Raw genomic sequence first — 16,481 nt, 5'->3', positions numbered from 1 at the left:
TAGAGGTGATCTCTGCTTGATGTGCAAAACCATGTCTGACCCAGAGCTGTTTGATATGCTACAGCTAAAGAAATCCCAATCCCTCCATGCCACATACTCCAGGAACCTCAACCTCATTACCTCAATAAACAGAACATGCTAGAGTGACAGGTTCCTAACCCAGAGACTCCCCATACTCTGGAACAAACTTCCCATTCACGTTAAACAGAGCACTTCACTGGCCCTCTTCAAGAGAAATCTTGATGAGTGAATGGACAATAGAAAGTTCACCCTGGGGATCACTTACATGGCCCTGCTCAATAGGGGCACTAGAAACTAACATCAGGAAGCACGATGCAAGGGAATCTATTGAGCTAGGCTTATATAGGCTCCAGGGCCATTAACCTAGTGCCCACCTATGAACCTATGGACCAAAATAAAACAAGTGTAGTGAAAACCAAGATGTAGGTCAAAGCATGGGGACTCTGTAAGTAAATATAACTGAAAAGACGCACATCAAAATGTTTGCAATAGCACCTAAAGCTGAATGCAGTGTTCCATATATCATACTTAGTTTGAAGTGACAAATACACAAACATGCAAAGTGCAGCAGTGTCAGTGGCGCAAGCAGTGGCATTCTCACTTTTGCTGAAGAAATCTGTGGGTTCTGTTCCTACACAAGGTACATCAATTGTTGGACTGCAGTGCAAAAAAAAAAAAGGAGGGTGCTGTCCTTCAGATGAGATGTTTAACGTACATTATAAGAGTAGGGGGAAGTTCCCTGATGCACTGAACAATTACCCCTAGCAGCATAAATACCACATCGGGTTTCCCCTGGAAAGAAGCTATTACTCTAGTGGGACTAACCCAGTCAAGAGTAAATAAAAAAAATATTTTAGTAAGTAGTAGGTATGCATAATTATGTCATAAAATCAATGCTCTTATAATTGAATTTCAATTTTCTTGAGATGAAATCCAGGAATTTTAAGTGTAATGTCCATTCATTATCATGCGTTATTTATATTTTTACGTATATCTCTCTCTCTCTCTCTGTATATATATATATATATATATATATATATATATATATATATATATATATATATATATATGTGTGTGTATGTGTGTGTGTGTTTGTGTGTGTGCTACAAGAGATTCCAGGTACACAATGCTCAGAAAAGCAATCAAAGAAATACAGATTATGATGAATAAGTGTTCAGGCCTAAAATGCAAAATTCCATGAAAATCCCTTTATTTAAACAATAATAGTACTACCTTTAATATGATGAAATCTTGTATTTCTCTTCTCGTATGCTAGTGCTGCAAGAATACAGTGCCAGTATTTGGATTCATTGCACAGCATATTCTATTTAAATTCTTCTTCCTATGATGATAAATACCTATTTCAGTATTATAATGTAGTTTTATAAGTATCTGTATTTGTCCGAAATGCAATTACCTCAAGTTACCCACTGGCCTAACTTGGATCACCTGGTGATCCAAATCACCCTTAACAAATCTATTATTTCATTGCTATCTACTGATTCCACTCAATATCCTCAAGTATCAAGAATATTATCTTAATATAACTGAGGGATTAGACAATAACCAAACTTTTTTATTAGTGGTCTTCAATTACCCAAGCATTGATTGGCACACTTATACCTCTAAAATGGATATGTTCAGTGTTTCCTAGACTTAGTTAATGCCATTGCACTGTGAAAGTGATATAGCTACCCACTATAAGATCTAATAGACTTAACTAGGTACTTACCAGCCCAACCCTTGGGTAGCCCCAATAGAGATCCTCCTAGGAAACTACTGATATTAAGCCTTTTAGTTGAGGGAGAGCCCACGATCCTGACTCAATGTTTTCTGCTTGTGAGCTAGTTTGCTATCCAGTGCTTTACTTACGGCTTTACATTTAGTTTGATTAGTTTGTCTATAATGCCTGAGTGTGGGATGTTACTAAAGGCCTTTGCCAGATCAAGATACACTGTATGTATGATTTTGCCCTTGCCCAAGGCCTTAAAGACTCTTTCAAAGAAACTGACTATGTTTAGCAGGCAGGGTCATTTCACAAGCCCACACTGGTTTGGGTTAATGGTTTGCAAGCTGCCAATATCCTTGTTTAAGAGCCCTACTATAATGTATTCTACTCTGAGAAGACTGGATAGGGTCATTGCTCTCTAGTTGTCAGGATCAGTGGTGAGACATCTGCACAAAGAAGAACAACAGCTGTTCTCAATGCCTCTGATATGAAGCCATTAAAGAAGCTGAGGTCGAAGAGTTCCCAGAGTAGTCCTGAGGACATTGTTTCATGCTGACAAGGGAACACCCCGGAACTTTGTTAGGGTCCAGAGAGCTACAGAGTTTCATTCTCAGACACCCTGTAGAACTTGCCTGGACATGAGCTTAGAGGTAACAGTAATATGTCATAGAGAAAGCTGGAGTTTGAGAATGGGAGAAGTCAGAACTAATCTTATCTGCTAATATATTTGCTATGCTCTCCAGGATTGAGTGGGTAATAGTGTTATGTATCAGCAGAGTGCAGTGCTGAATATTGCTCCCAAGGTTTATAATGTAGTTGAAGAAACAGCTATTTAAGTCCTTGCTACTGGTGGAATGTTCCATTTATACTTTGCCATGGTTCAATTTGATTTTTATTTCTCTATTTGCTGTTCACTTTTTTGAGGGCAATTATGGAAAGAAAGAATGAGGATTATTTTCTCTTATTTTGTAGTTTGATTATATTAAGGATCCTCTATAAGGTTATTTTCCTAAATTCGGCATTGTTTTTTTGGCACATCATTACAGAAGTCTTGATGCAGGCGTTTAGATGAGCATAGAAGCTCTCAGGAAAAGAAAGGTAAACCATAGCAACCTCATGGGGAGGAGGCTTTTGAACCACATCAGCAAATCATCAAGTTACAAAAGCCATGCCTTATCAAAATCCCTAAAGATGGCAGGAATTGTAGACATGGTGAAGTGAGTCCTCATGTTGAAAATCACTAAACGATGGCCTGACCTGACTAATGAATAGACAACTATAGGTGTAGTTTGGCAATGTTTGAGATGCCATGTCAATTCACCTCCAGTTTGTAAAGGAGAGTACAATAAGCTTGTGTTCATGAAGTTTAGCAAGTGTTATTTATATTTCTTCAGAATGGTACAGGTATTCCAGTCTATAAACTGGGAAATGAAATCCACAAGAAGAGCAATGTTAGGTTTTACAGTGAGGGATTTAAGATTGTTCAGGTGTGCCTCATGGGGCATGCACATTATAGAAGGGGTTCTATAGTTTGTGAGGCTATGATGTGGAACCTTATTTATAGCTATTATGATGTGGAAGAATTCCAGGTCACTGTCTTTCTGTATGAGTCTAGATGTGATGGAAATATGAGGGACTACTGACATATCAGTACAAAGAACAAGTGGACCTTCGGGGTCAGATCTGAATGTGTTTCTGGCATTATAAACTCACAGGAAGGGTGTGTTATCAGGGCATTGGAGCCATACTTCATGATGGATTTGATGTCATTATGTTTTAGAGACAGGGAGGCTTCTGTGAATGGCTACTTCTTGCTTAAGTCGTCTAATATTCAGCAGGACTGCTTCTAAATTCCCCAAGCTTGGCTTGGCTAGGTTGTTAGATGTATCAGACTGACACTAACTAGAAAAATGGCAAACAGGGGGTGTAGAAGGTTTTTGCTCATACATAGGTAACTGTTGAGGGGATAAGGTATAAACCATGCCTGGCAAAGTAGTTTGGAATGCCAACCTCTTCTTCCAGGCAGTCACATACTGTACCCCAAGAAATATCACCTGAAGCTTAGCCGATTCTTAAAGTCAAACATGTTTTGTTAGTATAGTGTCATCATTTCCAATGAAGGTAGGATTCTGATCACTGCTAGCTGTCTCTCCTTATATAATCCAAGGATGTGTATCTCAAGTCGTTTATACCCACATGTACAACAACCATGTTGCATGTGTACTTGAGGTGAAGGGACTTGAGTGCTCTTGTAACCCATTAAATTCTGGCAGCAGAAAAGTAGCTCACTTTCACCCCTTGGTTGCACAGCCTAGTTAGTGATGCATTCATGTGTCTTAAATGGAGTCAACTATGACTAGGACATTACTATGACAGGCTGATGGTTGAAGAGATCTAAGGACTTGGAGGAGTAGACTAGTGACTCATTTTAGCAATATTTGTGGTTTGTGCTGTTAGCCAAGTGGCTGTAAGAGTATTCATCAGCTACTTGATAATTTTGTGTGAGGTTTGGGCCTCGAAGGCCTTTGAGGCTTGGTTAGAGATATATTGAGTACCACAGGATAGGAAGGGTTATTTGTCATGCTTATATGGCAAGAGAGTAGGTGCTGACAACCTGCTAAGTACTGATGACACATTTTGATTAAGGCTAGCATCCAAATTTAGCAGATATTTACATCTTTTGCATGCTAATTCAGCATGAGATAGAAGTGCATGGCTGTCAGTACATATGAGGCAGTTTATAAATTGATTCATGGATCGCAAGGGATGATAAGTCATCATGGAAAATGTAAGGACATACAAAGATCGCAAGGTTTACTGAATCTTGTAAATAGCAGGTGGGCTGACAATAAGATAGGAATAAGATAGCTAGAAAAGAATTAGCATTGTGCCCTATGCTTTGTTAAGAGCATCTAGTGAAGAGAGCTCCCTATTAAAATGTCAGCACTCAAAATGCCATGTGATGACAAGCCGGAAAAAAAAAAGACCAAATATCCAGAGAAGAGCAAATTTTAAAAATATCACTTTCCTCCTGAAAACTTCTTTTTGTGTGTAGGAGGGGAGGGTGCATGTCCCCCACATCCCCTGAAATTATATATCTGAGACTGGCATACCTTAGAGAAAAGGGAATATTCAGAAAAATGTCATCTCAAACTTAATATATGTAAGTCCGCTCTTTCAATCATTCGGTCTCCATATTTTGGAACTCAGTCTACAAGGTCCCAACATTTTAAATGGTTACCAGAGGAGAGCTTTCCAAATTAACTGACATACGGAGCCACAACATATACTAATCTCTCAGGACTACCACATATTTGCAAGTCCAATGGTGGTATAAATACTTACTCAAGAGATCTTAATCTCATTTGCAACATTATGGAGGGACAGATATGGATCAGAGAGAATTCCACTTCTTTGGAATCATCTTCCTCTGCGCATTAAATAAAATGCTTATCTTAATCTATTCAATTGTAATCAAAATGAATGGATGAGAAACCACAAATTCATCCCTGAAGTTGTACCCTTGTCTCTTATGGAAATGGGTAACATATAAATGTCCTGCCTGCTCTGGGTTATATGTTTTTAAATTATACAGGCTAAAAAAGTTTATGGGAATACATGGCTATGCTTCTAAAGATCCTCCATGGTCAATAACCTAGTAAAAAAGTGCGAAACTGTTATTGCTCATATTTACAGTATTTTATCTTAATTCACTTCATGTTTTTCTTACTTTGCCTTACTCTGTTTACAGGTATTTTAATCATTGCAACAAGTAAAGTTTGTACAGTATTTCAGTAATCACTGTCAATAAATTAGAAAGGAAAGCTGCTCAAATGTATTAAATTAAAAATATATTTATGAAAATAGGATCATATTATCATAAGAGGTTACTAAGATAATGGCCCTAGGGCCCTTACAACCATAGCCAAGTTCACACTGTATTCCCAAGGATGTTTGTTTCAAATAGGCAATAAAATAAGCACCTATTTCCTCTGTTGAAGAGGGTTACATTTCCAAATACCCATCCAATCATCCAAATTATGCATAAATAGGGCCAACAAAGGGCTTTGTTTAACATGAATAGGAAGCTTGTTCCAAAGGTGGGGCAACCTCTGTGAGGCAAATCTGTCTCTCCAACAAATTCTGTTCATGTCACATACCAGGCTAAGGTCCTTGGAGCAAGTGGCCAGTGTGCCATTTGATTTGCGAATGTGCATAATTTCCATTAAAGCTGTGTCAGAGATTGCTCTATATGCAAGGCACAGGCTGCCTCCGAACAGTCTGTATGACACAGACTAAAGTGACAATGATTTCAGTCTGTCCACATAAGACAGATCTTGAAGACCCTGAATTTTTTTTGTAAGAAACCTTTGTGGTCTGTCTAATTGCTGCAGGTGTTTGGAAAGGAACATAACAAAGGGAGCATTGTACTCTATAATTGGCCTGATGAGGGAAGAGTACATTGGGGTTATGACCTTTTTTTTTCTGGAGGCAATGCCCTTACATATGAGATGAGCAATATAAAATAGCCTGCTTACCACTGTGGAGACATGGTAATCTAAGTTAAGGTTGCTGTCGACCTGTGTGTCCATATCTCTCACCACTGTGTGCTTAAGCTATTGCTATTGATGTGGTTGTTTACAGGAACATCACCCTTGCTGAAGGGGATGATAATACTTTTTTTGCATTAAGTATAAGACCATGACTGACACCAACATTTGTGGTCTCTCTAATTGCTGCAGGTGTTTGGAAAGGAACATAACAAAGGGAGCATTGTACTCTATAATTGGCCTGATGTGGGAAGAGTACATTGGGGTTATGACCTTTTTTTTCTGGAGGCAATGCCCTTACATATGAGATGAGCAATATAAAATAGCCTGCTTACCACTGTGGAGACATTGTAATCTAAGTTAAGGTTGCTGTCGACCTGTGTGTCCAGATCTCTCACCACTGTGTGCTTAAGCTATTGCTATTGATGTGGTTGTTTACAGGAACATCACCCTTGCTGAAGGGGATGAGAATACTTTTTTTGCATTAAGTATAAGACCATGACTTTGACACCAGTCTTTTGTCTACGTAAGACCTTCTTGTAGGATGTTGAGATAGCTAAGGGTTTCAATGATTGCTCCCAGTTTGCAGTCATCAGCAAACTTTGTCAGTCACAATCCATTAGTTTTAGCATATAGTGTAGATAAATAGTTTCCAAACAGTAGGGGTCCCTGTGGAACACCACTGGTTACAGGTCTGCTAGAGAAGGAGGAGTCCCCTATTTTGACTGTATGAGTTCTATCAGTGAGACAGTTTGCAACCCACCTGACAATATATAGGTTGATACCCAGCTGGGAGAGTTTATCAAGAATTCCTGAGTGGGAGGTTGCATCAAATGAATTGACTAAGTCTATGTAGGCCGTATGCACAGAATTGCCCTAACCTATGGCTTTGGTGACTGTCTCAAAGAAGTCCATTAAGTTTAACAGGCATGATATCCCTTTGACAAAGCTAAACTGTGTGGTGTCAAGTGTTTGGAGATTTCGTATAGCTTTGTTAATGAGGTACATAATGATTTGTTCCATGGCCTTGCAGATAAGGCTGGTCAAGGTAATGGGTCTATAGTTCCTATAGTCTGTGGATGCCTCCCCTTTGTGCAAAGGAATGACAGTAACTGTTTTCCATTCTGCTGGGACGAAGCCAATGCTTAGCCTACTATTGAAAAGTGTGCCAAATGGTGATGCTAATTCCTGTTTTAATCCATGTAGAACACAGCCCAGGATGTTGTCTGGTCCTATAGAGGCTATGTTTTTGGCCTTAGAGAGGATATTTAAGACCTGCTACTAGGAGATACTAGGTGAGGGACAGGTGTTAGGGATGCTTTGGGGTCTGACCCGGCTCTTTAAGAAATGCTACATCTAAAGAAATCCCTCCGCACCACACGTTCCATAGACCTCAACCTCATCCCCACAATCAACAGAACGTACTGGAGGGACAGGTTCATAACCCAGATACTGCCCATGCTATAGACTAGACTTCCCATACATGTCAAGCAGAGCACCTCGCTGAACCTCTTCAAGAGATATCTTGATGAATGGATGGGAAATAGAAAATTCACCCCGGAGATAACTCTACTAGCTATACTCAACAGAGGCACTGGGAACTAAGGTCAGGTGGCACAATGCCAGGGTAACCCTATGGCTAGGCTTGTAAAGACCCCAGGGCCATTTTCCTCGTACACACCTATGAAGCTATGAACCTATCTGGTGAGAACAGCGGAGTGAAGTTTTCACTGAACCTGTCAGCCAGCAGGTGTGCTATATCCGCAGGCTCTTTGTATGTAGTACCATCACTAGGAATCTTATTTTTTTGTCTAAGTTGAGGAGGGGGTGTTTCCAGTTTTGAGACCGTTCCTTCCTGCTTATAGACAGCAATTTCTTTCTCCTATTGTATAGCCTATTAATGGCAGTTGTCCACCAGGCAGGTTTGTTTTTCCTTAAATATATTGCTTAGGCTCTATCTGGTACAGCAGGGCCAATACAATTATACAGGTGTTTGTACAAAGCATTGCTGTGTAACTCATGATAGGTGCCTGCTCCATTAGTGGGGGTGGGGCTATGAAGCTATTTATCCTGTCACATAAGAGGTTGTAATTAGCCTTGGAGACATCTTTTAATCTAGTTGCTGCCAAGAGGGGGCAAGGTCTTGTGTTATAGTTACTTCTAGCAAGACTGATTTGTGATCAGATCTCACCAGGGATGGCCAAACACTGGGGGGTGGTGCAGCGGTCCCCTATGTTGGTAAGCCCAGTTTCAGGATCTTTGAGACCCTGGTGGGTGTATCAACCAGCTGGTCCAGGGCATTGGAGTTAACAAAGTCCAGGAACCTTTGGGCAAGTGAGTTAAAACACATATAATTTACCCAGTCAACAGATGGGTAATTAAAGTCACCCCAAAACCAGGGCATTTGGTTGTATCTTGATTGACTCGAGCAAATTCAAGTAGGATGAGTGGATGTCCTGATTCATGGAGGGGCTTCTATAGCTAGCAATGGCATGAGGAGAGGTCCTACCTACAGTCAATTGCACCTGTAGTAATTCAAGGGGATTGTGCTGTTTAACCAATCTAGAGGTGTATTTGTCTTTAAGGAATATTGATACACTACCTCATTTAGTTCTCACACCTTCAGTTTGTGGTTTGAACATGTGGAAGGAAATGTAACCTAGTATAGCTAAGGTGCTCTCCGCAGCCTTAAACCAGGTCTCAGTGACTGCACAAATGTCAGCATCTTCCAAAGTGAGGACATGCTTCCAGTGAGTGCTGTTTCAAGTTTAGACTCCTAGCTTTTAGCAGCATAACCTTGAGGTTGTTTTTTAGGGTACTTTTACATCAGGAATTTTGTTCTTTTGACATTACCTAAAAAGGCACTATGGGGATGGCAAGACCCTTAGCCAGCAACTGAAATTCCAGGGGTGACAGATGAAGACCATCTCTGGCAAAACATTAAGATCTAGTGACCGTGTCATCCCTAGCTGACAGATACTGGATCCCCTTTGAATGGCACCAGAAACTAAGCCAGTTGTTGAAGTCAGTCATTTTTTTGTTTGTATTGAGGTATCATCCCAGGCGAAGGTAAAATGCTGCTTAAGGCTAGGGTCATATCTGCCTGCAACACATAATCAGAGAGCTCAGTCATGTCTCTCCTCATATAGTCGAGTGAGGTACATCTCAAGTCATTCCCACCAACATGGACTATGACAGAGTCAGAACAGTGCTGTTGTTGAGAGATTTCAAAAAGAGAAATCAGTGGTACCCCTCGAAGTCTCAGAAAAATGCTCTATGTAACCCATATTAGGTCCAAAACAAACCAAGAATAAACTTTGAAATGTGGCGGGTTTGATGTTCACTTCCTGAGCTATGTTATGCTTAGTTTACTTAATAAAAATTGAACTGTAAAATATAATTATAAGATATGTGCTGCAAAATAAGCAAATAGAAAATTGTAGGTAGCCCACAGTTGAGTTCAAAATGGATTGAGCAGGTCTGAATCGAGTCTATGCTACAGCGAACAAAGTGCAACAATTTCAGAAAAAAAAACAGTTCATATAAACAGTGATATTGTAAAAATGCAGTTCAAAAGTGCAATATACAGTGAAAAATTCTACTTAAGTCTTACAGAGATCCGCAGATGCCTTGGATTGATCAGATATATACAAAAAAAGCAGTAGCTGGTTGCCAAACTCTGTGGAGCCTTGCTAAAACAAGAGCAAACTCATACAAATGTGATGTTTATGTATTAAATGAAAGCAAATGGATTTAAACAAATTAACCAATAAAAAGCACAGAACTGATCCCTGTTCCAGCAACCTTCAAACAGATGAGTTCTAACTGCACACTCCTGCCACTAGGGTGCAGGGGAACCCTCTCCAACAAAATATGGCCTGGTTTAGTGCTCAAGTTATACAAACAGAACTAGATTTAGTAGGTTTGAATTGTCTATTCTACAGCAAATGAAGTGAAACTATTTCAGAAAAAAAACCCAATTCAAATAAGCAGGCACAATCCATTAGTTTTAGCATATAGTTTAGAGAAATAGTTTCCGAACAACTCCCAGCTCAGAAGGGCAGAGGCTGACCTCTCCTCCCACAAGAGTGTACACCACAAACTTTCTTAATATAAAATAACTGGCCTGAAACCTAAGCACTTAAACCAGCACTAAGACACTTTTAGAATAACAGACACACTAAGCCTTTAGCTAGAAATTCCCAACTTAGAAGGATGTAAGCTACCTCTGCTGCCACAAGAGTGTAGAGTACAAGCCTTCTTAATGTAAAACAACTGTCATGAAGCCCAAGTGCTTAAACCAAAACTAAGAGGCTTAGAATAACAGTTACAGTTTAATCAGGCTACAACCAAGCAGTAATAAATGCAACAGAATAAATGCAATTTAATACTTTTAAGAACAAGCAGCCAAAGCAAAATAAAATAATAAAGTAGGAAGATACACAAATACAATAAAATCAGCTGGATAAATTGCATTTTAAGTGGGAAGGGAAGAAACAGAAGATAATTCAAGGTTAAGAAACTAAGGGGTCGGGCCTTCCCAAATGACCCCTATGTACCCAGTAGAATTAGCTAATGAGATGGGACTGTGAGTAGTGACCAAAATCAGATTTATAGTGGGGGGGGGGGCAACTCAAAAGCCACTAAGTTTAGGAATATAACAACAGTTGGGCAGGTGGGTGGGAAAAATAATATGAAATGCAGACAGAGATCAGCAATATTCTTAGTACAGCAAGCAAGGCAAACAAACACTCCAGTTAAATAGAGATATTTCTAGCCAAATGAGGAATGCTATTTCTCAGCTCCTCCCACTAATTATTTGATGTTATTCAATGTTTGCAAAGGAATGTTTTGCTAACTTTTCTAATTAACCCTAGCCAAGATATCTTAAAAACATAACAAAAAATTTAAAGCAAAACAAATGCAATACAAAAATAAGATACAAAATACAAGTAATCAAATCTTAAACGAAAAACTTCAATTCAAAATAAAATGCAGACAGAGATCAACAATATGCAGGCAGAGTACAGCAAGCTTATGTTTTTATCAGAAACTAGTACAGCTCTGTTTGAGACTGCATACTATCTTATACTGTGCTGTAATATCAGTCCTCCATTTATGAAAAATGAAATACAAAATGCCATGGGGATACTTGGAAATCTGTCCATCACTACTGCGTATGCTAGAATATGGGTTTTGCATTGAATATGATGCTAACACCATGTCAAACCTTCTTTGTTTTCAACACTACTTGTTGGCTTATAATAGTAAAAGAGAGTGAATGATTGTATGTGTGCTCTTGCACAAATGTCGTTGGTGTAGAGAGGTCAAGGGAGGTAATTTGATCATGCACTTTACAATAAAAGGAGGAAGCGAGGGTTGTTCCCCTCTTCCATTTTTAACCAGATTGATTGCCTTCACGTGTGTTTATTTTCCCCTGTAAATGTATGTTTAATTCAGCTTTCCTGCCCTTAAGATGACAGGCCACCAGGTTATGGGCCCAGGAGGGAAGTAGGAAGCCAATGGCATAGATTATGTTTTGACGGAGATAAAAAGAATTACGAGTTGTGGGAGACAACGTTTTTAGGACACCTGCACTTGCTAGGGCTGAAATACACCATTTTACAAGATGTACAGCAGGATGAAGAGGATGACAAGAATTAGGAGGAAGGTGATGCTGAGAAAAATGAGGAGGCCTATGCAGAACTAATACAGTTCTTGGACGACAAAAGTTTGTCCCTCGTCATGAGAGAAGATGCAGACGATGGTAGAGAAGTACTTCAGATCCTGAGAGACCACTATGCTGGAAAAGGCTATACACCAAATTAACAAGCCTCCAGAAGGCTGCCAGGGAAAGTGTCACAGACTATATTATTTGGGCTGAAATGACCATTACGGCACTTAGAAATGCTGGGGAGAAGCTCAGTGATGGATTACTAATTGCAATGATTCTGAAAGGATTGCCTGAAACTTTTAAACTGTTTGCAGTCCACATCACGCAAGATGATGATAAGTTGAGCTTTGGTGAGTTCAAAACAAGGTTGAGAAGTTATGAACATACTGAGAAATTTAATGCTAACGTAAGTAATGATAATGTGATAAAAGCGAGTGGCTTTGGAGAAAGAGTAAAATCAGAGATTACATGCTATAGCTGTGACAAAAAGGGACACAAGGCAAGAGAATGCTGGAGAGAATATGAAGGACAGAGACAGTGGTGTAGTTTATGCAAAAACTCCAACCACAAGGACAGTAACTGCGGACGAAAGAAGAAAGATAACGTGAAACAAGCAACTGACGTGGATGATCACATATTTGTCTTCAGAATGAATGAGCATCAGATCCATGGATTAAAACAGAAAGGATTAATGGTGGACACTGGCACCACATCACACATAATTAACGACCTGAAAAAGTTTAAATACTTTAATGTAACTTTCCAACCGGAAGAGCACATTGTGGAATTGGCTGATCAGACTAGAACCTGTGGTGTCGTGCAGAAGAAAGGTAATGTGGAGGTATGGCTGCTGAAATCAGAAGGACGAAAAGTATAGGTGATGATGACTCGGGCACTGTACATCCCGACATATCCACTAAACATCTTTTCTGTTAAGGCAGCAATGTCGAAAGGGGCCTCGATTAACTTTAGACAAGGACGGGACCAACTCATCTATAAAAACGGCACCAGGTTTGACATAATTGAGTGTGATAAACTATTATTTAGGCACATATGATGAAGAAAACGATGGTGAGACACATCATGATGCATCTCAGAGCTGTCATGACATTCAAGCATGGCATAAGATCCTTGGTCACTGTAATTCTGAAGATGTGTTAAAATTAGAACAGGTGGTAAAAGGAATGAAAATTAAAGGTAAAGTTGAGAGAGTTAACCTAGATTGTGAAACCTGTATGCAAGGGAAATTTGTCCAGAGCAGAAACAGAGAACCTGATGCAAGAGCAAAAGTTGTACTTGAGCTAGTCCATACTGATTTGGAAGGCCCTATTGAGCCAATAGCAAAAGATGGATTTAAGTACACTTTAGCATTTACTGATGATTACTCGGGTGTAACATTTGTCTACTTTCTGAAAGTCAAGGACGACAGTCAGAGCAACTGAAAAGTTCATTGCAGATTCAGCCCCTTATGGGAGGGTAAAGTGCATCAGATCAGATAATGGCACTGAGTTCATGTCAAAAGATTTTCAGTCACTACTGAGTTAAAATGCTATAAGATACGAAAAATCAGCACCTTACTCAGCCCATCAGAATGGGACAGCAGAGAGAAACTGGAGAACACTGTTCGAAATGGGAAGGTGCATGCTGATAGAGAGTGACATACCTAAAGAATTGTGGACATATGCAGTAATGACTGCTGCTTTTATTCGCAACAGATGTTATAACAGGCGTGTGAGACAGACCCCATTCTTCATACTAACAGGAAAGAAACCTGATCTTTCAAGGATGAGAGAATTTGGATTAGTGTGCTATGCATACAGACAAGATAAAAAGAAGTTACACCCAAGATGTGATAAGGGGATCTTTGTTGGATATGATAAAAAAACAGCCCATCATATCTAGTTTATTATCCAGACACAGGAAGGGTCCTTAATCATAGGTTAGTCAAGTTCATTACTAAGAATGTAACTAAATGCCAGATCCAAACAGACCCAGAAATGATGGATGAAGATTTTAGTACCAGAAGAAGTGTGCATGTTATGTCAGAATCAAAAGCTGCCAGTCAAATCACAAAAGAAATACAAGTAAATCACATTGAATCTACAATAAATGATGGAGACACAAAAATAGGACAGAAAGAGGAAAGGCAGAATACACACTACTCCAAAAGAGAGAGAAAACCACCTGCATACTTGAAGGATTATGAGTGTAAAGTTGAAAAAGATGATTATGTGACAGTTAATGCTGACTATTGTTACCGACTAATATGCAACACACCACAGAGCTTTAAAGAGGCCATGACTTCATCTAACTCGGAGAAGTGGGTCAAAGCTATGAAGGAGGAACTTAAGTCTTTAAAGGAAAACAACACATTCACACTCACCACACTGCCAGAAGATAAAAATGCAGTGGGGGGTAGGTGGGTTTTCACTGTAAAAGACAATGCAGATAATGCTGAGATTTACAAAGCCAGATATGTGGCTAAAGGCTACAGTCAAGTCGCTGGTATAGATTATAATGAAACATTTGCACCAACTGCGAGTTTGACATCTGTAAGCAGTCTAATGCAGATGGCAGTTCAGTATGATTTAGAATTGCACCAGATTGATGTGCAAATGGCCTATTTACATGTTCCTATTGACTGTGAGGTGTATATGGAGCAACCTGAAGGCTTCAAAAAGAAATCAAATAATGATGAATAATTGGTTTGCAAACTGAATAAGTCATTGTATGGATTAAAACAATCAGGACGTAACTGGAACAAAATGTTGCATTATTATCTTTGTGAAAACAGTTTTATCCAAAACCCTGCAGACCACTGTGTGTACACTAGACAGGCTGAAAATGAGAAAACGGTCCTAATTATATGGGTTGGCGATCTCATTATTGCAGCTAGTGAAAATGAATCACTAAATGACGTAAAAGAAATGCTCAAAGCTAAATTTAAAATGAAAGATCTGGGAAAGCTAAGACATTTTCTAGACATTGACTTTACCCAGAACAGTGTTGAAGTAAAGATGAACCAAAACAGGTACATCACACAAATTCTTGAGAAATTTGGTATGTCTAATTGTAAAGTAAGAAGTACCCCTTCTGAACAAAAAACGAACTTTGAATGTGACATTTAATCTACCGTCCCAAGAAAATATTATGAGCTTGTAGGTAGTTTGATATATGTTATGACATGCACAAGACCTGATCTTAGCTGGATTGTAAGTAAACTTTCACAATATTTGACACAACCGAGTGAATCTCATTTAACAATAGCCAAACGTGTTAAGGTACTTAAAAGGTACATTGGACAGGGAGCCGTGTTACAAGAAAAGTGAAGAGAAACTTCAGTTTGTAGCATATAGTGTTGCAGATTGGGCAACAGATCAAAATGATAGGCATAGTACAGCAGGTTATTGTTTTAGCCTTAACAGAGACAGGCCTATTATTTCTTAGAAATCAAAGAAACAACAAACTATGGCTTTATCTACATGTGAGGCAGAGTACTGGCAGCAACAACACAGGAGTTTGTACCTTGTGCAGTTGTTGTGTGGAATGGATGGAAAGTGCAAATGTGTGCCAGTAACAATATTTGAGGACAATCAGGGAGTAATCGCTTTGTCAAAGAATCCAGTAAGCCATCAGAGATGTAAACATGTTGACATTAGGTATCATTTTGTTAGATCAGCACTTAATGATGACAAAATAAGCATTGAATATTGCCCAACAGCAGACATGGTTGCAGATATCTTTACCAAACCTGCTACGAAATTGAAGATTGAAAAGTTCATGTAATACGTGTTTGGAATGAGAAGAAAGGTTATCCAAAATATGTTCTTAAAATGTGTGTGTATACAGCGTAAGAGCAAATGAGGGTGTTGGCTTATAATAATAAAAGAGAGTGAATTACTGTATGGGTGCTCTTACTCTGACGTCGTTGGTGTAGAGAAGTCAAGGGAGGTCATGTGATCATGTACTTTACTATAAAAGGAGGAAGCGAGGGTTGTTCCCCTCTTCCGTTTTTAACCAGATTGATTGCCTTCACACGTGTTTATTTTCCTCTGTAAATGTATGTTTAATCCGGCTTTCCTGCCCTTAAGATGACAGTGCCAACACTACTGCTTCTAAGCAAAGATAATCAATCTAAATCTTTGTTGGCTAGCACCTACAATATGTCATCTATTTATCTCATTACATCAAATGTTACTTGTTCATACTTACATTAATAATTTCAAACCATGCTACATATAAGGTATCAAGATATTTTATCTTGAAGCATACATGATGGCAAATACAATTGTACTGATATTTGACCTCTGTCAATGAGTATCTATTAGAATTGCAAGGTGATGACTCAATTTTTAAAGGCTCAGGGCACACCTACTAGGAGTTAAAGGTACACACTCAAAAGACTTGTACTGGAGGGAATGAGTGACATTATCAAAGTGAAAAGTAATAGAAAGGTGGATGTGATGACTAAATGTTTGAGTGAGTCAATATTATATGGTAAAATTCC

Source organism: Protopterus annectens, chromosome 4.part0 (genome assembly GCF_019279795.1).
Source record: "Protopterus annectens isolate FY-2018-M chromosome 4.part0, PAN1.0, whole genome shotgun sequence".
Classification (NCBI taxonomy): domain Eukaryota; kingdom Metazoa; phylum Chordata; order Ceratodontiformes; family Protopteridae; genus Protopterus; species Protopterus annectens.
Note: the sequence above shows the minus strand (reverse complement) of the source record.